This window comes from Pipistrellus kuhlii, unplaced genomic scaffold (assembly GCF_014108245.1).
Source record: "Pipistrellus kuhlii isolate mPipKuh1 unplaced genomic scaffold, mPipKuh1.p scaffold_m20_p_3, whole genome shotgun sequence".
NCBI lineage: Eukaryota > Metazoa > Chordata > Mammalia > Chiroptera > Vespertilionidae > Pipistrellus > Pipistrellus kuhlii.
Window position 1 is genome coordinate 61,109,466 of NW_023425529.1, and position 23,719 is coordinate 61,133,184.

General features: G+C 37.6%; 1 protein-coding gene across 1 annotated transcript in view; it reads left to right on the forward strand.

Annotated features, from left to right (window-relative positions):
- Window positions 1-23,719, forward strand: part of TRHDE (thyrotropin releasing hormone degrading enzyme) — a 370,535-nt gene that overhangs the window by 331,796 nt on the left and 15,020 nt on the right. The gene's annotated exons all lie outside the window — the stretch shown is intronic.

Sequence of the window (23,719 nt, forward strand, 5' to 3'; positions counted from 1 at the left end):
TTGGAATTTCACAGTCAGTATTTTAATACATTATGGAGGTTAAAATTATTTAATATAATTACTTTTAACAAAAATATTATTCTAAATGTCACTCATAATGTTAATGCAAAGAATATTCAACATAAAAAAATAGAGGTCAGTGACCTTCTTATTGCAGTTTTTTAAAACTCAGTAGGTGGTTTTATATTTCCAAGGACCATTATTTTTCATTGCTTTTTGCATTTTGGGTAATTTATAATCGGTCCTCTCCTGTCTTTGGCCACTGCACTAAGGTGAGTCTGATCAGAATGCTGAGAAGCCAGGGGATAATTTGTTCAGATGATTCTATTCTATATGCCACAATAAACTGGCCCCTGATCTGCATGGCTGGGGTGACCCCATGGGCAATGGATTAATTCTTGATGAGCATAAGAACCACAGAGAAAATAATGTACTTATATGAAACAAATTGGTTTTGGCCTTGTTGAGAATCATTTAGATTTATTTGTCATATCCGATGCCAGGTCAAAAGGTAATTATCCTGCTTTAAAACTCTGAGGGAAACCTTTTACTAAATCACTTAGTAATTTGTCATAATATCTCACCTTCTCTAGCATTTTCCTGTTTGCCCTTTAAGTTAATCATTTCTGGTCTTATACTGAGCCAAGAAGGAAAATGTTTTATCATTATTATCTCCCAATCGATCCATCAAATACTTGAAACAGTGATTAAATCTGTCATTAGTCTTCTCTAGAATGAAAGCATCTTCATCGTTCAACTTTACTAATGATTATCTTTTTTGCTAAGTCTTCTAAAAACTATTATTCAGACTTAAAATGTTATAAAAACTTTACTCCTATTTTAGCACCTACTTTAATTCTACCACATTGACATAAGCTATGAAAATATAAGTATTTATCAAAATGAAATCATCCAAAATTTTATTAAGTTACATAATCATATGTGCATATGAGAAAAAAGGTGAAATGTATTATTTAAAAATTGTGATCTCTACTTTTCTCTCTCTGTTTTTTGTTTGATTATTTTTTGTTTGTTTATTTTCTTTTTTGCTATCTACACATGCCTTTTCTCATAGCTGATGCTTTTTTTTAACACTTTAATGAATTTACTCTTATTAACATATATTAAATAGTTTTAACATTTATTAAAATTGTACTCATACCATTGCATTACCATAATTTTTCTAGAGTGTTCAAGCCCAATATCTCTTCCTACATTTAAAAATGTAATTTTGGGAAAATGCTATTTTTAAAATAAAACACCTATCACAATTTTATTGAGTGATTCTCAATACCTGCTGGTAGCTGGAAAGCAAAGAGAATGAGCAGAGCACAAATAGTTGTACTTTGAAGCAAGAACAGGGTTAAAACACAAAAAAGGCAGGGATGGAGGCCTTGGAGGAGTGTATTCTGCCTCATGAAGGATGAGTTAGGATGTGACATGGACAAAGTAGGGTTGAAGGCAGGGGTAAGTGTGTCTGATGAGTATGTAGAGCACAGTGATGGGCATTCCCAGAAGAAGGCAGACACTCAGATTAATCTTTTCTTTGATTATAGTCATTTTATGACTTTCAAATTGGAAGAACCCATAACTCCCATTATCCCTTATAAATCAAAGCTCATGGAGAAGGTGTCAGGTCATTTTGGTTTTCATAACTATTTATTCATGATAAAATAATTAAAATTAGGCCTAATACTTTAAGGTGCTTCTGTTATTTTCATCATCATTTTTATACTTTCCTATTTTGTGTTCTTTCATAACAGGGCAAGTAAACATGCTAAGTGAAACTAGCTCTGTGTTTACTAAGATTTGCTCAGCCAATCATATGACATGGCCCAGCACATACAAGTGACCTCCTGTGTGAGGGTACATGATACTGAGATACCTATGTGTGAAGATCAGATGCTTAACTTGTACTTTTGGGATGAGACCTTAATAATAAAACAATAATGCAGTCCTGTAGGTGTTGCTGAGTTTAACATTTTTTAAAAATGAGTTTAATTTTCTTATACTGAGTCAATAAAGGGGACTGCAAGTTTTCTTCTTAAATGAGCCTGGACAACAGACCAGTCAATTTGTTTGTTTGTTTGTTTGTGTGTTTGTTTGTACTGAAGTGGAACCTTAAAAATAATTTTTAAAAAACCTCCAAGGTACTGTAATAGTATACTTATAAAGTATTTTGGGAGATGCTCTGGATTTATGTTAATAAATCTAAAAGAAAGTGAGACATGGAAGTAGCAGGGGTTACAAATATTTGGGGTGTTGTGCTTCTATATAGTCTAATCTTATATACTGGGGAGATAGGTTAAACAGGTGACATTGGGTTCAGAAAAATGAAATAGATGTGAAAGTTGATGCAGAGCAAGACAATGGAACCAAAAAGTATGATAAAAAGCTAGAGATGGTAGCAGGAGAGATTAAAAAAAAATCAAGAATTACAATGGATGATAAATTGAATGAGTAAACGTTCTGATCCCTGTTAAAATATTCAAATGCCATAGTGCTTTGAATTGTAATGGTGATATCATGCATAAAAACATATTGAGCTACATTCAGGTCTTGTTAGGTTGTGAATTGGGGACTAAGTTCAGCAGACACCACATTTCAGAAAAGAGACAAATTGCTGAGCATTCGGTAGAGAACAATGCAAGAGATAAAAATCTTGACAACACAGATACAAAGGGGGGTTGGAGACTTGAAAATTTCTCTCTAAAAAAAAGACATAGGAGATGCTAGCCTCTTTGGTTAAAAAGCATAAGAAAGGGGCAGCTAGTGGTTTCTTTCACTGGTTGGTGAAAATAAATAAGAAATAATTGTCCTGAGCCTCACTGAGTTAAATATAGGGAATCTATTGTTATTACAGGTCAATTGTCATTTGAAAACCTCTGTATCAAAACACTATTGAGCCTGGCCTGTGTGACTCAGTGATTGAGCATCGACCCATGAACCAAAAGATCAGTTAGATTCTGGGTCAGGGCACATCCCCAGGTTGCTAGCTTCATCCTCACTAGGGGTGTGCTGGTTTTCTCTCTCATCACTGATGTTTCTATCTTCCAATTTCCCTTATTATCTGAAATCTATAAAAACATAAACAAACAACCAAAAAACACTGTTGAGATTTACAATTAAGTATACAGAGATCACAATATAGCAATATGAAGTTTTCTTTGAATAAAAAATTTAACCTGAAATTATGTATGTCCACAATAACACAGTCCATTAATTTTGTGGTAATGTATTATTTTTCAAATAATGTTAAAATGTACAATTTAATGCTTTAAGCCAATACAGATGAAGATTTAAAATATTTAATTTAAAAACTTTACTCAATAGATAGCGATATCTATTCCCTAACATATAAATTGATAGCTGCATCATCACTGTACTTAAATAACTGAAACAACAAAATACATTGTACATTGTGGATCATAAAAATGTTTATTGAATTGAAACAAATTATAAATTTTTTTTTGAATTTGGAAAAATTAAGTCCATTCCATGATAAAAATTATAAGAAAAGAGCATCTTTGGAGTTTTACAACATACATAATACATAAACCTTACTACTCATGCAATTAACTAAATGTTACTAATATTATTATCTTTAACAATAATAATCACAATGAAAACTACATTTACTTTGTTGAGTATTTATTAATTTTAGACATTGGGCTAAAGTGCTTTCTGAGTGTGAGCTTATCATTTTTATTTTCATTTTTACAGAAGACAAATTCCAAACTCACAGTTATGCAACTTGACAAGATTTTATAACACTAGAGGCCTGTGCAATAGGCCTTCTTTCCTCTGGCTTTTGGCACCAGTTTTCCTCTGGCACCCTCCTCTTTATAGCAGGCGGCCAGTCCCACCTGGCTACTCAGTGCCTGCATGCATGCTGCCTAGAGGCCAGGAGCTGCTGGGAGGTAGGGCCATTCCATCTTTGTTGGGTTAATTTGCATACTCACTCCTGATTGGCTGGTGGGTGTTGCAAAGTGACAGACAATTTGCATATTTCCCTTTTATTAGTATAGATTAAGTGGTGGATCTGGGCTTTCCACCTCAGCCTGCCTGCTCTCTCACCCTTACTGCAAGTGATTTTGTGGTGGTATCTCAAATTACCATATATCAGTAATATATGTTTGCTCAAAAATGACAAAACAATAAAGATACCCAACAGATCTCAGGTACTTTTTGTGGTGAGTATAAGCAGTAATTTTGTGTAGGTTGAGCTACATGGAATAAGCCTCTGGTACTTAATTCTGATCATGCATAACAGTCATTGAACAGTTTCTAGGCTCCACCTCCAGAATCCTGATTCAGTTGGTGGAATGGAAGCCAAGAATTTATATTTACAAGTTACCTGGTTTTGCTGCTGATCTGGGGCCACAGTTTGGGAAGCATGTGGGGAAAGGTTACTGTCTTCAGAATCAGATATACTGGTGATCAAATTGCACTTGTTCCACTAAATGACCTTAGGAAACTCATTTGGTTTTATCATCTGAAAATGGCGATAATTGTTACTAACTACACAAGTCATGAGAGATATATTGGGTCGGCAACTAAGTAATTGCGGGTTTTTTAAAAATTAAAGACAATTTTTTTATGGAACTAAATAATTTTATTCTGTAATGTATTGCCCATTTTGATCACTGACCTTTTGCCATATTTCAGGCAGCATCATAATCCCACGTTCAAAAAACTTCTGCTTTTTATTAGCAAAAAACTGAATCAGGTACGATTTGACATCATCATCATTATTGAAATTTTTACCATTCAAGGAGTTTTGTAAAGATCGAAACAAAAAGTAATCAGATGGTGCAAGGTCAGGACTATATGGTGGATGTGGCAAAACATCCCAACCAAGCTCCATTAATTTTTGCTGAGTGACCAAAGATGTGTGTGGCCTTGCATTGTCATGATGGAATACAACACCTTTTCGATTTGTCAATTCGGGCCGCTTTTCTTCAACTGCATTGTTTAATTTCGTTAGTTGTTCAATGTAGACATCAGAATTGATCGTTCGGTTGGGTGATAAGAGTTCAAAGTAGACAATTCCTTTGTAATCCCCCCAAACTGATAACAAAACCTTCTTTTGATGAATATCAGCTTTTGATGTTGTTTGAGTTGGTTCAGCTGGCCTGCTCCACGATCTTTTCTGCTTGATATTGTTGTAAACAACCCATTTTTCATCGCCAGTTATCAGTCGTTTTAAAAATGGATCATTTTCATTACGTTTCTTTAGCAAATCGCAGCTGCTAATGCGTTGCGTTAACTGTGATTCTTTCAGTTCGTGAGGAACCCATGTATCAAGTTTTTGAACATAGCCAAGTTGTTTTAAGTGATTTTCAATGCATGTATGTGATACATGAAGCTTCTCTGCAATCTCACGTGTTGTACTGTGACAGTCCGAATTGATTATTGCTTTGATTAGGGCGTCATCAACTTCAACTGGACGACCAGAGCGTTTTTCATCTTTGAGTGAAAAATCACCAGAACGAAATTTGGCAAACCAATTTTGACACTGCTGTTCTTTTAAGGCTTCGTCACCATAAACAGCACATAACTTTTTATGAGCTTGCGATGCGTTTTTCCCTTTGCGGAAATAAAAAAGCAAAATATGACGAAAATGTTCCTTTTGATTTTCCATTTTTCAACGAACGCCAAACGAAAACTACAAAACAGATCAAAAAACTTTTTTTACTGATTAACAGCTGAATAGCCAACTATCAAATAACAAAATGTGTTTTACATTTGTACTACGTCTGCAAACCTAAAAATTCAACTGAAGCCATATGTGTGTGAAACCCGCAAGTACTTAGTTGCCGACCCAATATAAAGGAATGCCAAATGATATCTGAGCCTTATAAGAAATCATAAAACATTAATCATCTTTGGAATTATCTTGTAACTTTTTTTACCACACCTCCATCATGGGCAGTGTACATTTAATTTTTTTTATTATTTTTAAAAATTTGTTTATTGATTAAGGTTATTACACATTTGTCCTTATTCCCTTATCCCTGCCCCACTCATGCCCTCACCTCCTTATTGTCTGTGTCCATTGGTTAGGCATATATACATGCATACAAGTCCTTTGGTTGATCTCTCCCCCTTACTCCCATCCTCCCCTACCTTCCCTCTGAGGTCTGATAGTCTGATGGCATATTTTAAATGAGAAAATGTGGACAGTAGAGAATAGAACAGTATAAAACATTTATAAAGTGCCTTCAAAATTAGACCACTTTCTATGAGTTGAGACTATAAGGATGTAACCTATAACATAAAATATAAAAGATAATACCATGATAGAGATTCTTAATTAGAAGCATGAGGACATTTGCCCTTTCTTCCCCCCCAACCTTGCTTTAAGAAATACTGCCTTTTATGGCTTCAAGGTAAATATTTTCTTTTCTTTCCTCCCTTTACAGCTGATATTTATGGCACAAATCCCTCCATCAGACATAGGTCTTTTTATTTCCCAGGGTACAGACCTCCAACTATGCTCCTCTCATTTGTGTCTGCTCTCTGTCCATTAATGTTTGCTTTTCTTATGTGAGAACATAAAGGTGAAAGCAGAAAGGGCTCTTTCCATCATGGTCCAGAATCCTCATGTTTTCTTCCCCCGAAACATAGATCCTAACTTACTGCCCATGTTTCTAAGTTATTGTGGCCCTTTGTTCTTTATATCACTTTTTGTATCCTTCTTACTATATATTAGCCTACTTCAAATCAATCATGTAAATAATAACTTAAAGTCATACCAGCCAGACCTGGCACATTTTAGTGCTCTGTTACCAGCATCGATGTTTTCCAGACAAGCGAACACAGCAGAGAGTCTGTATGGAGTAACAGAAAGGACAGGGCTGTCCAAACCCCAGGGAGCTGGGGTGAGGGATTAGGTTTGCTCCAGTTTGTCATTAGACAGCTGTGACTTTTAACAACACAGTCAGCTTCTCCAAATCTCGACCTTGTTTCTAAAGCAAGGACATGGCCCCCAAATATTCGGTAGTCACATGAGCTCTCACAGTCCAAAAGTTCATACTCACTGTGCATGCACATAAATCATCTGACATCGTGTCCACTTTGGGTTCTTTTTTTATTATATAGTTAAAGGATATATGTTCATTTTCATGATATGTTTAAAGAGTATGTGTGTGTGTATGTATATATATATATGTATATATATATATATGTGTGTATATATATACATATATATACGTGTATATATATGTATATATATATAAGCTATGATGTGTTAAACACTGTGCTAGACACTTGGAAGGCAACATTCCTTCATTCAATGACAGCCCTGTTACTTGCTGGGCATTGAGAATATGTGATTCATGTCTTTATGTTATTGGTGGGGAGAGGCCCTCACCTGCCCTGGTTGTTAGCAGGAGTGGGCTTCTTGTGATATCCTTAGAAAATGAATGTTCTAAGACTATCCTGGGAGGATGAGATATTATAGAAAGTTTTATTACAGTGGAATCAAATCCCTGTGTTCTCAAGGTCCCATTTCCCTCAGTCCTGCTATAGAAGAAGCCCCATTTTGCTTTCAGCAGAGCTAAACCCAAAGCTGGTGGTCAGAGTTTTGGCTCCACATTGGAGCAGTGTCCAGTCCAGCATCAGGATAGCTAGCTTTGTGTTTCCAGCTGTAGTCCCTTAGTCCATTGTGTGTGGGATCCGCATGGCCTGGGCCAGAAGGGCAAATGGAAGGAAGCAGGAACAAGAGAGCCAAGAGCCTGGAAAGAGAGCTCCTTTGTTTGGGCTCTGCCCATTCTGGCCAATGATCTCTGTTCCCAGGTTTGACTGACAGCCACCTTCCCTAGTCACCCCAATTCATTATGTATGGGTTCAGCGCCCTTTTGTTGGACCCCTTAAGCCAGTGTGGTTCCCTAGGGAGTATGACATTGCAGGTTCCTGGTGAAGCTGCACAAATGGCATGCCTAGAATGGCTGGCCTCCCTTTGGCTCCATTCCTATTATTAGTAACTAGCTGTTTACAGATTACAGACTCTACAGATTAAGTGCAGGGGCAGGTGGGAAGGCTGGAGGGAAGCAGAAGGTGCAAAGAATAATAGTGACACAACACTAAAAATGAAACTCAGATCTGAAAAACTGTCATGTGGAAACTGGACAAGATCAGGGAAGACTTCTAGCCATTAGAGCTGGTGGTGGAAATGAGAAGTAGACGTATTTGAGCACGATTGAGGAAGGAAGCGTGATAGTAGACAATGATTGTTTGCATATAAAAGATAAGAGAAAGGTATCAATGACAATTCACTAGAAAAATCCAAAAGGCTTCAAACTTTCATGCATGTGAATTTCTTAAAATAACATATTAAAGTCTAATTCTAAAACTCTCATTAATACCTAAAGATAATTGTAAGGATTTAACTTCTAGCATATATAAATAGACATTTTTCAATAAAATTATTTTAAGATCTAAAGCACCCAATGGAATCAAGCCACCATATCTGTTTTATAGCCACCATTAGTCATTTAACATAGTCACACATTTTATAGTTTTCTTTTCTCTTTCATCAAATTGTATTCTAATATAATATATCTTGCTTGAAAATATCTTTTGGATAACCATATCATACTTCTCTGTAATATAAAACACACACAACAGACAAACAACTTTTTCATATCATTATAAAATCTTATTAAATTATTTTCTTAATTAGGTTTTCATTACAACTGTTATTTGTATAGAATTGATCAACATAAAAACATTGCAAATTCTGAATATCTCTTTTTTTGTTTGATTTCCTTTTATTCCATCAAGAATCTTGTTTTTTTAAATAAAATGCATTGCAAACTTTGATAAATAATTTCCAAGTATAAAAATTATTACGTACAAAAGTAAAAATTGGATTGGCCTTTTCTCAATTAGCTTATATATTCACAGATAAATATTACTGCTAGAATGATAAAAGTTTCAACATTCGTTCCATTCATATTTTAGACTAAAGTATTGAGAAATCTTGTACATAAAAATAAATAAATTAGAATAGAAGGCGTTTTGTTTCAGCAATGTAATATAATTCTTCAAAATCTTTCCAAGTTTTATGACAGAAATCACACAGTAATCTATCACTAAAATTTTTAAATTATTACCTGATAATTTAATTAGTTTATTCTTCAAATTTTTATGGGAGCAATAAAGTTTTAGAAATTGAAAGCTTATTTTTCCAGAGGTCAATATCAATATTTAATTTTTTCTCTTTATTTGGTACTACAGTGCAATGCACCCTCAGAATATATAAGATAAGCAAATGAGAAATACACCTCATGGAAAGTAAGAGAACGTGGGGGAAGGGTTTTTATGAAAAGATATTATTTATATAGATTTAAAGTGTGGAACTTAATTGCCTTAACACTATCCATATATTTAGGTTCTCCTTGAAAAGCCTTCCCTTGCACCTCAAGGAACAATTGCCTTTTCTGAAGACCATTGTGCCAGGAATGAAGGAACAGCAGGTATATGAGATTGCCTATGTAGAAAATACACCATAAGGAGAGGATTCAAGGTTAAGAACTGAGAAATCACACCCTTGAGTAGCTGGGTGCCATGAGCATGGCACTTGAAGATTGACACTTACCTAGTATTTCAAAAATTGTTTATTTCATCTACCAATTAGCATATATTTTATCATATATCATTAATTCTCTCCAATATAAATGCAAAGAATTATATCTGTTTATGTAATGATATAGATACAGATGTGTAAAATTAGTAGATATTCTAAATTTATGTCTAGAACTTATTTTTTTATAGATATCCCTTGGCAATATACCACTTTTAATATTACTTTAACTCATTTCCCACTAAAAATACAACCACTTGCATTTTATTTTGCATTATAAAACAGGCATTTTATAACTTAGTTCCAAAATAGCTCTCATAATTTTCTTACGTGTATTAAGCTATTTTACTCAAAGCATTATTTTACTATGTTCATCAATACTGCCTTTACAAGTCATGTATCTCTTTACCACCTACCAACACTTGGCATAAAAACTGTCTGTTCCCTATCAGAATATCAGAAATTACTTAATTATTAATTTTCTAAGAGTTTATGAAGGATACTACAAAGGGTATTTATATTCTCAATGGTTAATGTTAAATAGCTTAAAACTGATTAAGCTGTATTTTTAGCAGCTCACATTTTTACGTGCTGTATTACACGTAATACAGCATCCTGCACTGTGGTTTGTTTGTCTAGTTCTTTATTTCACACTGTGCACAGTTGAGACATTGTTAATAGAGAACTTGATGCATCACACTGTGTGTGAATTCCATTATACATGTTCTTGTAACAGAACATTTTAGGTGAGAGGAGAAAACATAGTGAATAACCTAATGGAAGGTACATAGTTTTACTTATTTATATCATACTAGAGGCCCGGTGCATGAAATTCGTGCTCAGGGGGTGGGGGGGGGGTTTGAGGGCGATGTCCCTCAGCCCAGCCTGCACCCTCTCTAATCTTTGACCCCTTGAGGGATGTCCAATTGCCCTCTCACAATCCAGGACTTCTGGCTCCCAACTGCTTTCCCCCCTGCCTTCCTGATTGCCCCTAACCGCTTCTACCTGCCAGCCTGGTCACCCCCTAACCACTCCCATGCCAGCCTGATTGATGTCTAACTGCTCCCCTGACAGCCTGTTTGCCCCCAACTTCCCTCCTCTGCCAATCTGGTCACTCCCAACTGCCCTCTCCTGCAGGGTTGATCGACCTCAAATGCCCTCTCTTGCAGGCCTGGTCCCTCTCAACTGACCTCCTTTGCAGGCCTGGTACCTCCTAACTGCCTTCCTCTGCTGGCCTGATCACCCACAACTATCCTCCCTTGCAGGCCTGGTCTGTCTCAACTGCCCTTCCCTACTGGCCATCTTGTGGTTGCCATCTTGTGTTCACATGGGAGCAGAATCTTTGACCACATGGGGGCAGCCATCTTGTGTGTTGGAGTGATGGTCAATCTACATATTACTCTTTTATTAGGATGCTTATCTATATTATGAAAGGCCTGTGGCCATAATGTCATAATGCTGTAATGACCAAATGACCAGTCACCAGGAGCTTCATGGAGCATCTCTCAGTCCCTTCTCCAGGCCCCCAAGCCGCTCATCATGAGGGAGTGAGGCAGCAGGGAATGACTGGGCACTGTTGAGTGGCAGTGGCTGGGGGGGTGTTTTGTGGAGCAGTCATAGGGCAGGGGGAGTTTTATGGGACAGTCGATAGGCAGGGGAGCCTTGCAGAGCAGACACAGGGCTGGGTTAGTCTCATGGAGCAGTGGCAGGGTGGTGGGGTGCCTCATGGAGCTGTTGCGAGGTTAGGGAAATTTCACTCAGCAGTGGAGGGTCAGGGGAGCCTAATGGAGCAGTGGCGGGTGGGGGGAAGCCTCATGGAGCAGTTGAGGGGCAGCGGCCATGAGCATCGTGGAGTGTCCTCAGGTGGGGAGCTTCATGTAGTGTCACAGGGTGGCAGAGGCCATGTGACAGAGGCCAGGCTAGGCCTAGGGTTCCTACTTGTGCACGATTTCATGCACTGAGCCTCTAGTAATATATAATAAGGATTGTCACCTTCTTCCTGTCAGCTTTCTATCCTAGGAATTTTATATTTCAACTAGAGGCCCAAGGCACAGATTTGTGCACTGGTGGAGTCCCTCAGCCTGTGGAGATCAGACCAAAACCGGCAGGCCAACATCAATTGCTGCTTCTGCCTGCCGCTCCTGCTATTTCTGGCCCTCTGTGCCTGCCACTTCCGCTGCTCAGTAGGTTCACTGTCGCTCCACTGTGGTTTCCAGGCTGCGGGGGCCAGCTGTGAGCCCTGTGTCTAGGTACTGTCAGTCAGTTGAGCGGTGTTCCAGCTATGGAAGAGCACTGACTACCAGGGGCAGCTCCTGCACTGAGTGTCTGTCCCCTAGAGGTCAGTGTATGTCATAGTGACCAGTCAATTGGTTGTTTATTCATTCGGTCATTTGGTCATTCAGTCACTTAGGTTTTTACACTTATAGCCAGTCACCTTGTTATGAATTGCTGCCTGCATAACCCCAGCCTATAGTCTTAGAAATTGCTCATGAGCACCTTTAAAGCAAACAGAGGTATGGGAACTTCTGGAATGAGTCACAGTTACCACCAAAAATGTCATCATCATTGACATTTTATTATCACTTTATCCTCTAGTTCTTTAAAATTAAAGAATGAAATTTGTTAAGGTACTGCACTTCTCATTGTGATGGATGCCACATCACAGGGCCTGGCTCCCAGACCACATTTGGATATCTGGTTTTTAAATTTTAGCTTTGTTTCTAAAATAAATTAGTGTTGCTCATTTTTCCAGTGTAACAAGTCTACTTCATTTAGTTAAGTAGTATTCATTCAGACTCTTAGAACATTTGATTTGAGTAGCAAATATATTTTGTTTCTGCCACATGCCTGACATACTAAAAGGCACCAAGTGGCAATCTAACCCTGAGCTAAAGGAAATAGTTTCTGCCTTCCTGGAGCTTGCAGTCCAGTGGTTGATGGAGGCTGATCAGATATACTGTAAGATGTTAACCGCATTGGGACCCAGAAGGGAGATTTATGTGAAAAGGACAATTTGACCTGGTAGTGAGATTGACATTTTTGCAGAGTGACAACTGACCTGCAGTCTACAGGAAAGTTCTATGTTTACTAGGCAAAGAGGGAAAGGAGATATGAAACAGGAGGAACAGTGTGTAAAAATGGCCTTCCTCCTCCCTATCATTTCTCCATATTAAAATCTTGTTACTTTCAAAAAGTTTAGCTGATTGGGCAGAATCTGCGGTAAACCAAGAACATATTTTGGAAAATTTGTAAACGTTTTTATTTAATCTGTTTGTTTTGCTTTTCTTTGCTGAGTAGAGTAAAAATCCCGGTTAACTGATTACGCTCCTTCATCAAAGTTTTAGGGGATCGTACTTCTGAGCTAGGAGTATGGTACCAAACAGAAGTGTTTTGTGAAAGCTAGATATTAAAAAAATATATATATGAAATACAATAAGTGTTCTTGCTATTTGAATTAATCTTATTGTGAATTTCTTTGTTAAACTGGATTTTTTTTTCATATCCAGTAATGATTTCTTGACAATATTTATGTAAGCGGAGGTCACAGAGTACATGAAGTACTCTATTAACAATGTTTCAACTGTGCACAGCGTGCCAAAAGTAGGTTTACAGATGTTCATATGGAAAATCTATAATAATAAAATCATAATATGCTAATTGGAAGGGCATCTGAACCACCTGCAGGATGTCATTCTGGATGCCCTTCCGGATGGAACTGCCACAGTGGGAGCTGAGGCAGAGGTGATTAAGGGCAATCAGGCAGGCAGGTGAGCAGTTAGGGATGATCCGGCAGGCAGGAGGTGAGCAGTTAGGGGTGATCAGTCAGGCAGGCAGAAGGGTGAGGGGCAATAAGGCAGCCAAGCAGAATGGTTAGGGATGATCCGGCAGGCAGGCAGGCAGGCAGGTGAGCGGTTAGGGGATGATCAGGCAGGCAGGCAGGCAGGCAGGTGAGCGGTTAGGGGTGATCAGGCAGGCAGGCAGGTGAGCAGTTAGGAGCCAGGGGTCCTAGATTGCGGGAGGATGCAGGCCAGGCTGAAGGACACCTTTCCCCAACCCTCCTGTGCACAACTTTCATGTACGGGGCCTCTAGTAATACAATAATTAATGAGATTACTTGTAAGAATATCCTATATAATAAAAGAGTATTATGCAAATTGACCCTAAGGACAGAACAATTGGTCACTATGATGCTAACTGACCACCAGGGGTCAGATGCTCAATTCAAGAGATGCCTCCTGGTGATCAGTGCACTCCCACATTGGGAGCTCTGTTCAGCCACAAGCCAGGATGAATGCTGTAAGCACAGCAGTAATGGTGGGAGACTCTCCTGCCTCCTTGGCAGTGCTAAGAATATCCCACTGACAGCTTAGTGGGCCTAAGCCCTTAGTCTGACTTCACCTGAGGGCTCCTAGACTGCTAGAGGGATTCCTGATTGCCAGCTAAGGCCCACTCCCCCGGGGAGTCCCTGACTGCAAGAGGTCGCAGGCCAGACTGAGGGATCCTTCCCCAAGTGCACGAATTTTCATGCATCAGGCCTCTAGTAGTCAATAATATTGTAATAACTATGTGTGGTGCCAGGTGGTTACTAAAATCGTTGGAAAATTATACAATTATCTAACCACTATGCTATACACCTGCAATAAATATAAAATACAAAATAAATAAAAAATACTATTTAAGTAATGTCTACACCTATATATACAAAAGGACTTTATTATCTCTCTTCTCCCAAAACTTCTCTGGAATCACTCTGAAATTACTACTTTTCTTTGCATTCAGAGAATTCAACATATGCTAACTCAGTTCAATCCATTATGGAATAAATATTTGATTGAATGTCCTACTTGAGAGACTAATCTGGATGCATTTTTAATTCACTTTTGGTCCAGCAGGGACTTTAATTTCTTCAAGAGGTAATATAATTCTGGTTAGTGCATATTGCTATTCATTTTCTTATAGTCATACTAAAGGCCTGGTACATGAAATTCATGCACGGGGGTTAGTGTCCCTCAGCCCAGCCTGCACCCTCTCCAATCTGGGACCCCTGAGGGGATGTCATCTTAAACTGGCAGTCAGACATCCCTCTTGCAATCTGGACCGCTGGCTCCTAACCGCTCATCTGCCTGCCGGCTTGATCCCCCTAATAGCTCTCCCCTGCCAACCTGATCACCCCTAATTGCCTCTTCCTTGGCTCCGCCATCATGGTTTTGTCCATAAGGACATCCAGTCTAATTATCATGTTACATTTTTATTAGTATAGATAGAGGCCTTTGCACGGGTGGGGACTGGCTGGTCTGTTCTGAAGTAGGTCCCAGATTAGGGTTGGGGTCCTCTTGGGGGCGGGGCTGACCTGTGTGAGGGGCCTAAGGTAGTTTGCAGGCTGGCCACCACACCCTGATTGGGGTGGAGTGTCCCTGCTGGGGACATGGCCAGTCTGGTTGAGGGAATGAGGACTGTTTGCAGGCCATCCACACCACCATCAGGATGGGGGTTCCTACTGGAGGTGGGGTGGCCTGGGCAAGGGTGTGGGACTTCCTGGATGAGGGCCTGAAGGTGCTTTGCAGGCCAGCCAAGCCCCCAGCTTTGTCCAGGAGAATGTCCGGAAGGTCTCCGGGAAGTCTCCTGGTCTAATTAGCATGTTACTTTTTTCATTAGTATAGATATAGTTTGTAATATAAAGCATTAATGATTTTACATTCTAATTTAAAATGCAGAAATAATTATACACTTATTTTCCTTTTCCCAACACTTTTGGCTTTTTCCTGACATTTTACTTAAAAAAAAAATTAATTACTAGTCATGTGTAAAGTCAAAAAGTCAATAGTATTTTCTCAAGGTGTTTTAATTTTTATAGAAGGGTGCTTTTAAAGATGACTTGATTTAATTTAAAATTTTCCCCTTTTCAGTTCAACTGACTTTTCTCCCATTTCTGCCAATAGTAATTCTACCATGCTAGTATCATTTGCCTAATGTTATACCAGTTTGAGGCTTAACACTATTAAATATTTGTATCATCTATCACAAGATATGCCCATTAATTGTAAAATTGTTCCATTTTAAACACTGTTTATCACAGTACAAGAGTTAAGTGAATATAGGTTTACATGGGCAAAGCAGGGAGCAATGCTGATAACATACAGTAGTAAACATCATTATTATTCACTAAGCCAGAGCTGAAGCACCAACAAAAATATTTGCAGCTTCCAAAACATTTTTATTTACTCACAGATAGTAGATTATACTGATGGATTCAGATTGATGGAGTATAAGGTTTATTGCAACTACAATAGTACCAACCACTATAAAGAAGACATTCCCTCCACATTTTCTCAAAATAACATAACCATTGCTCTTAGCACTGAGATTCATTCAGACACATCAACATTTCCTTTGTATTTATCTTCCCTGCTATGATTAAGACTTAGGACTGATTCCTTATATATAAAATCTCTGTCTCAAAAAGAAAGAGAAAATAATTCATTACTCTTCTTTCTAATGATAGTGTGATAATTTTACTTAACATTGTAATAATGTTGATGAAAAATGTCCCATAAGCATCAAATATTGTTGAGTGATAGACACAGGATGAACCAAAAGTAGGTTTATAGTTGTTTGTATGAAAAATAATATAACAATTAATAAATAATTATAATAATACAAAAATAAACTCTTTTGTGTATTCATAACTATAAACGTACTTTTTGACAAGAATATAATATTTAGATATATTAAAATAACTGAAACTGAGAAAGAATTGATGACTTGTAATTTCTTGTCAATAATAATATTTGTTTTTCTCAGTCATATCATCTTTAAATGCAAAATATGCCTTTTAAAGCTTATTGATAACTTTTATACACTCTTGCCATTCCCCTTTTTATCAGAACTCAGATTTTTTAAAATTTCCCTTCTATAATAGGATAGATTCTTCAGCACTATTTTTAATTATCAAATTAAACTATATCCTTCTTCTTGACATATACATGGAGTTTCACTGTTTTTTCACTGGGGAGGAGGCAGTCAAAATATGTTTCAGTGAAACCATAGAAACATTGAGGATTTGATATGAATAAGAATACTTCTCTATTTTTAAAAGGCACAGCATTTTCTTGTGTGGTGAAGCTATCAGTTAAAACTATGAAACCTGCAGAAATGCATGTAGATTAATAAACAGACACACACATACATACAAACATAAGCACATACCGAAAAGGTAAAACTTTCGCCAAAATAAAATCTATTTTTAGATTACCTAAAATCTAAATAAAAAATTACATAAATTGTTATAGTTTATTCTTCTCAGGCTGGAGAATCAGCCTCATTGACCTCAGTAATCATTTTATTAATTTTCATTGAATCTATTGGGATGACATTAGTAAGATTATAGAGGTTTCAGGTGTACAATTTCATAAAAAAAATTATCTGTATATTGTATTGTGTGTTCACCAATTTATAAGCTCTTTCAGAACTTCTACTACAGTGGTATACCTATTTAGTCTTAAATTAATTATGCTCTTAGAGCTATTTATACCAAGTACCCTGCTGTTCACTGTTTTAGAGTGAGTCATTATTTTTTTTACTTTTGTGCCAAAGCAGTTAGATTTTTTTTTTTTGAGCTCTTTGAGGTATAATTGATTTTGTATATCATAAGGGTTCTGTGTTGTGAAATGTTAAATAACAGTGTTCTAGGCTTTTCAGTTGAATGTGTTTAAAATTCATGCCCAAAATATTTGTAGGTAAGTCAATTCACAATTCTCCTCTCACTTTTTGCTTCTCCCCCCCCCCCCCCCGCCCCTCTTACCATTTTTTGTAAGTCTTTGTCATGCCTTCCTGTCATTTTGGCTTCTCTACATTTCTCACTTGTGGTTTTTGTGTTCTTTCTGTGTTTCTACCTTTTCTTTTTTGTTGATATTTTTTTAAGGTGGGAAAGAGGGAGGAAGGAGGAGAAGAAGGAAGGAAGAGGGGAGGGGGAGAAAGAGAGAGAGAGAGAGAGAGAGAGAGAGAGAGAGAGAGAGAGGATAGATGAGATAGATACATTGATCAGTTGCCTCTCATAAGCATCCTGACTGGGAAATGAACCTGAAACCCAGGTATGTGCCCCAAGAAGGAATCGAACGTATGACCTTCTGGTTCATGGGTCAGTGCTCCAACCAACAGAGCCATCTTCCAGGACTCCACCTTTTCTTTGATGTCTCCTTCTTTTTGTCTTCTATTTTTTTTAGGTTGTCTGGGTTAAATGGTTTTCTATCTATTTTGTGCTTTAGCAATTATATTTTATAAAGTGGTTTGATAGCCCTTACCATAACTTTCCCTTCCCACCCAGTAGAAATAATACTTCATAAATGGGACTTATAAATTATATAAAATATAATTTCATGTAATTTTAGCTTATGTAAAGTGAATGTCCCACTCAAAGTACATTTATTTTAATTATAAAAGCCATTTTAAAGTACTGCAGCTATTTTAAAATATCAACTTTTGATATATTTAGAACATTAAGAGTTAAAATGACTCCCTCTTCCCAGCAGTCCTTTTGTCTTTCAGGTAAAAAGAGCAACACATGCCTCTTTACAAATATGCACAATTAAAATATAAAGAAGTATTGAACATCATTTCAAAACAGTAGTTTTAAACATAGTTGGTCTATTCTCCACCAGGTTTCTTCAACTCTATTTTTTGAGCACCAAAGGGCCACGCAGACAGGTTCTTGAACTGCCTTTTCCTTGAAAGCTGCCTTTTCCTTTGGTGCTCATAAAATATGTTTAAGTTTTCCTGGGATTGGGCAGCCACTATATGGACACTGGTGAGAGGGCTCCCTGGAACCAGAGCAGCTCCCGCTGCTTCATGTCAGTACCCAGCTCACAGCATCACTGTCCAGTGTTCCTCCCCTGGTCATGGACTGTACCTTTTACATGGGATTCTGTCCTTCCTTTGCCAGGGGACTTGGAGAGATACCAAAAACTGATGATCAAAAATAGACCCAGGGCTCTATCCTGTTTGGCTCAGTGGATAGAGCATTGGCCTGTGGACTGAAGGGTCCCAGGTTCGATTCCGGTCAAGGGCATGTATCTTGGTTGTGGGCACATCCCCAGCGGGGGGGTGTGTGTGTGTGTGTGTGCAGGAGGCAGCTGATCCATGTTTCTCTCACATCGATGTTTCTAGCTCTCTATTCCTCTCCCTTCTTCTTTGTAAAAAAATCAATATATATATATATATATATATATATATATATATATATATATATATTAAAATTTTATTTTTTTTTTAAAATAGACCCAGAGTCATGGAAGCATGAACAGACTGTTGAACCTCAGGGGAAGGCAAGGGAGGGTGGGCGGGGGAGAAGAGATCAACCAATGAACTTTTATGCATATATGCATAACCTGTGGATCTGGACAATGGGGTGGTAAGGGCCTGGGGGGTGGGTAGGACAGAAAAGGGCTGGAAGAGGTTAATGGGGAAAAAGGAGGACCTCTGTATACTTTCAAAATAGAAGTTTCCAGGGTTTGTATACTGATTCAGTGGCATATTTCATTGACAAGTATAGCAGAAAAGTCAGGTATAACTTCACTGGTAAAAGAATATTTTATTGTAATGCATTAAACGAGATTTATTGTCAGTAATGATTTTTATAATTGCTCATTCACTTTTAGTGAGGTTATTTAAAAGCTTTATTTTTGTTTTTATTTCAGTCTGGAACTCATTTAGGAAGATAGGAGTATTTGTTGCCATCAAGTCTGAATAATAAAGGAATAAAAATAAAGAGAAGTAGGAATGTCATTAACACATATTGAGGGCAATCTTTTTTGTCCCTTGTACTTGGCTATGAACAGCATTTTGGTAAAGCCCATACTGAGCCATTGATATAAACCAGGCACTGTGCCAAGACTAAATAAACATTATCTCATCTACACTAATAAAGGGATAATACGCTATTAGACTGGGTGACCGGACATCTTCCGGATGTCCGACTTTCTCCGTACAGTTAGGGGGTAACCAGGCGAGCAGGGGGAGTAAGGGGGTGATCAGGCCAGCAGGGGGACAATTGGGGTAGGCCAGGTTGGCAGGAGGGCAGTTGGGATTGGCCAGGCTGGCAGGGGACAGTTGGGGGTAACCAGGCTGGCAAGGTTAACTGTTGGGGTGTGGCTAGGCCAGCAGGGTGGGTAAATGGGGTGACCAGGCTTGCTGGCAGAGGGACATATGGGGGGCAACCAGGCCAGCAGTGGGGGCAGTCGGGGGGCAACCAGGCAGGCAGGCAGGTGAGCGGTTAGGAGCCAACAGTCTCAGATTGGGAGAGGGTTGTCTGACTGTGGGGTCAGGCCTAAACCTGCAGTCAGACATCCCCCAAGAGGTCCTTGATGGTTGAGGGGGCAGGCTGAGCTGAACCTCTAGTCATTGTAATAATTTGTGAGGAATTATTATCTCATTTTCTAGATGAGAAAACTGATACCTAGGTACAAAATGTAGCACATTTCTTCTAAATAACTTTAAGTTTTATTCTAGATGGCTTTTTTAGCAGCAGCCAAGAGACTAAAGAATGGGGATAAGCTAAGAGATGGGGGTAGGAGACATTAAAACAGAGTCAACATTCGTAAATGCCGTTTATTTGTTTAGTCTGATATTTATTTAATCCTCACTATGCTTCCATTGATTTTTGAAAGGGAAAGAAGAGAGAGAGAGAGAGAAAGAGAGAGAGAGAGAGAGAGAGAGAGAGAGAGAGAGAGAGAGAGGAGAGAGAGAGACAGAGAGACTGATCATTTGCTTTCCATATGCACTCTGACTGAGGAAGTGGCAATCTAGGTATGTGTCCTTACTAGGGATCAAACCCACAGCCTTTTTGGTGTACAGGATGATGCTCCAACCAACTGGGCCACTCAGCTGGGCTAGTCACAGGTTGTCTGCCTTGGAAGAAGTTAATATTAGTATTTATAAGGCAGGACAAGATTTGCAGTGTCGGGGAAGAAGCCTCAACCAAAGCTGTCTTTTAATTTCTTGTTAGATTAATGAATTAATAAATTAATTAACTGCAAATTAATTAAAATTAATTAAATGGTATGCCATACTTATATCAATAGGATGAATAGTGCCTCTGAAAGAGAAGTGCTGTTAGAGAAGCTAGTGATTTGAGAAAATTTTCTCATTGTCTTTGAAAATAATTAAAACCACATTTCAATGTTAATGCAATTGCTAATAAAAAGAATCTTGTACTATCAGAGCAGGGAGGAACCATAGAACTCATGTACTTTAGCCCTGCCCAATTAGGATGAAAAATTAAGCCCAAAGCAATGACCTTGACTTGTCCAGTCCTCCAGGCAGTTAGTGGTCAAAATTTATATTTTAAAGTAGTTTTTCTCTTGGCAAATAATAGTTTCCTATGGGAAATATTTTAACTATATCATCAGAATTACTTCTACATCTTATTCAATAGCATTTTTCTATATCAAAATATATTTTATTTTAATAGTAACAGAATCCTACCTTTGGAATTATACATTTATTTTATTTTCAAAGTAATTATGAAAGCTACTCAATTATTAAATTTGAGATATATGAGTTAAAAAAAACAACAACAACAAAGACTAATTATGCACAATCCCCAGAACCAGAGGTAAATGCTGTGAATGTTACCTTCTTTACCTTTTTTCCTCCTAACAATACACATTATGTTTTTTTAAATATAACACAATTGTATTATATTGTCCTTAATAATGTATTTATTATATTAAATAATATGTTTTCCACATCATTAAATATTAGCCTATGTTATCAATCTTAGCTGCTATTTTTATGTTAACTTAAAAAAGTCCCTTATTTTAGATGAATCTGATTTTTTTATTTTTATTTTATTTTATTTTTTTTACCAGATAAAAACAATACAGTACCAAAAATTTTCATAGCAAAATCTTTGGAAATTTTTCTTATTACTTACCTTAATTTATCAATCTACTTCACAATTTTCCATTTAATAACTAAAGTATGAGTTTACTATGAATTAAAATATCAGTTACATTTCACCAGCATTATTTAACTCAATAATTTTTTTCCTAAAAGATGCATGCCTTTACTTTTGTATCTACTTATTTTATTTTTTAACTTCTACCCCAAATATTTAGTTTTTAGGCATTTGCTTTTGTCAATATAAAACAGGTTAAACATATTAATAAAATACAAAAATAATTTATTTTACAATGATATAATGAAATAGCATGCTTTAAAACTTGTTTATACCAATGAACTCTGTCATGATCCTATTTAAATAGAGAATGGAATTTAAAATATAGTTGTTACACTAATTAGCTAATAATTCCTGCAATGATAGTACCCTACAAAAATAAAGGTACTTCCTTTTGCCTGAAGATTACCCCATTTATCTCCTATGAAGGTAGCTAGACTAGACTCTGCTTGTGCATATGATGTATACTATACCTAGAGAAAAACAGGCACATCTTTCCTTCCCAGGTGATAAAATTCCATCAAAGGGTTCACTTTCGAGGCAGCAGTTAAATAGAAATGAACACGGGGATATTCACATTTCATAAACAATCTCCATGCTCACAAGAAGGAGCCTCTCTCCCGGCAATCCTGACATCGGGGATCTCACAGGAGTCATTTGTACCATTCATAATGATGGGTTCTGTGGCTTTATCAGCTCATGCTTTACAAACAAATGAGGTTTTTCATTTGTTCCTAATGACTCTGTTTATACAATGAGATCTTAAACTGTCCCCAGAGCAATTATTTTGTTAAAATGTTATTAGAATATCTTTACAAATTTAGCAGCAAAGGGGGGTTTCAATAACAATGAAAATCATTGGGAACCAAGGTTCCTTGGCAAACGCAGTGCTCCCAAATCTTGTTTTATTTTCCGTGGGGAGTACAATAATCTTATAAACTACATATTTATTCTTTAGCTGGTGGGTGATGAGGAAGATGAGGAGTGGATGGGGAAAGGAAAAGTAAAATCAGGGCAGTATTCTCCCACCAGTCAACTCCATTCTTGCTCTTCTCAGGAGCTGTATGAGCCTAAAGCAATATGAATATTCTAGCATCTGCTAATAGAGCCATTTCTTTCGTGAGAGTTTGGGGATTTGTAGCTGAGACTGAGGTCTGTTTTTCAACGGACCATCAGTAAACTGGCTTTAGATTATACATGTAAACATATGTGTCCCATTTTCATAGTAATCAAATTTGATACACCTGCTATGCACAGAGGAACAGCTGCTGACAAGCCTGAAACTTGACCTGCAGTTTCTTGCAGATCACATCCAAATTATGCAGTCTTTCTCTTCTTTGTGGCTGCAGCTTCAGATACGGAATCTGCCCTTATTGTGGGCAGCTTGGTTTTCAAAGGCCTCCTTTGTCCAGGACAAATTTTGTGAGGTTCTCTCAGGGTGCTCACTCTGTCATCTAATCCACTCAATAACTGTGAGCTTAATGTTTGTTTGTTTTTATATGTCATAAATATATTTAAAAAATTGTTAAAAAACAAAATATTAAGCTCACAATTATGGTGACAACTTGGCTTTCTGATAACAAACCTGGGATAACAGACCAGGGAACTTTTATGGGGTATCTTTAAGAAGACATCCCACTGTAATTCACCAGACAATCACCAGCAGTAATGAAAGTGCCCACATGCCTTTAAGTGTTCTGAGGTGGACCCAGGAATGTCATAGAACATGTGCAGAATTAGCAGGCCATGCACTGAGTTTTCAGTTAAGATTGGAACAAAGAATGAATCGGTGGCTTTTGGATTTGGACTCGTTTGGAACACTTGATTGCTGGGTTCCCTTTCCATGTTTATTCCCCTGGCTTTGTGCATGACCAGCTTGCCATGCAGCAGCTCCTTCAATATACAGATTTCCTATATCCTTTCAGTCATCAGAGGTGGCATTTTGACAAGGAACACTTCCATGAACAGAGTAGGCACTTATTTTTGGAAAAACAGCCTTGCCAATATGTCTTATAGTTCGGTTCTTATAAGTGAATTTCTAGTATCGCATGATCTCACTCATTTAGGGGAAATTATGAACAACATAGACTGATGAACAAGAACAGACTCGGAGTCAAGGAAGCATAGATTAGACTGTCAGACCTCAGAGGGAAGGTAGGGGAGGATGGGGATAAGGA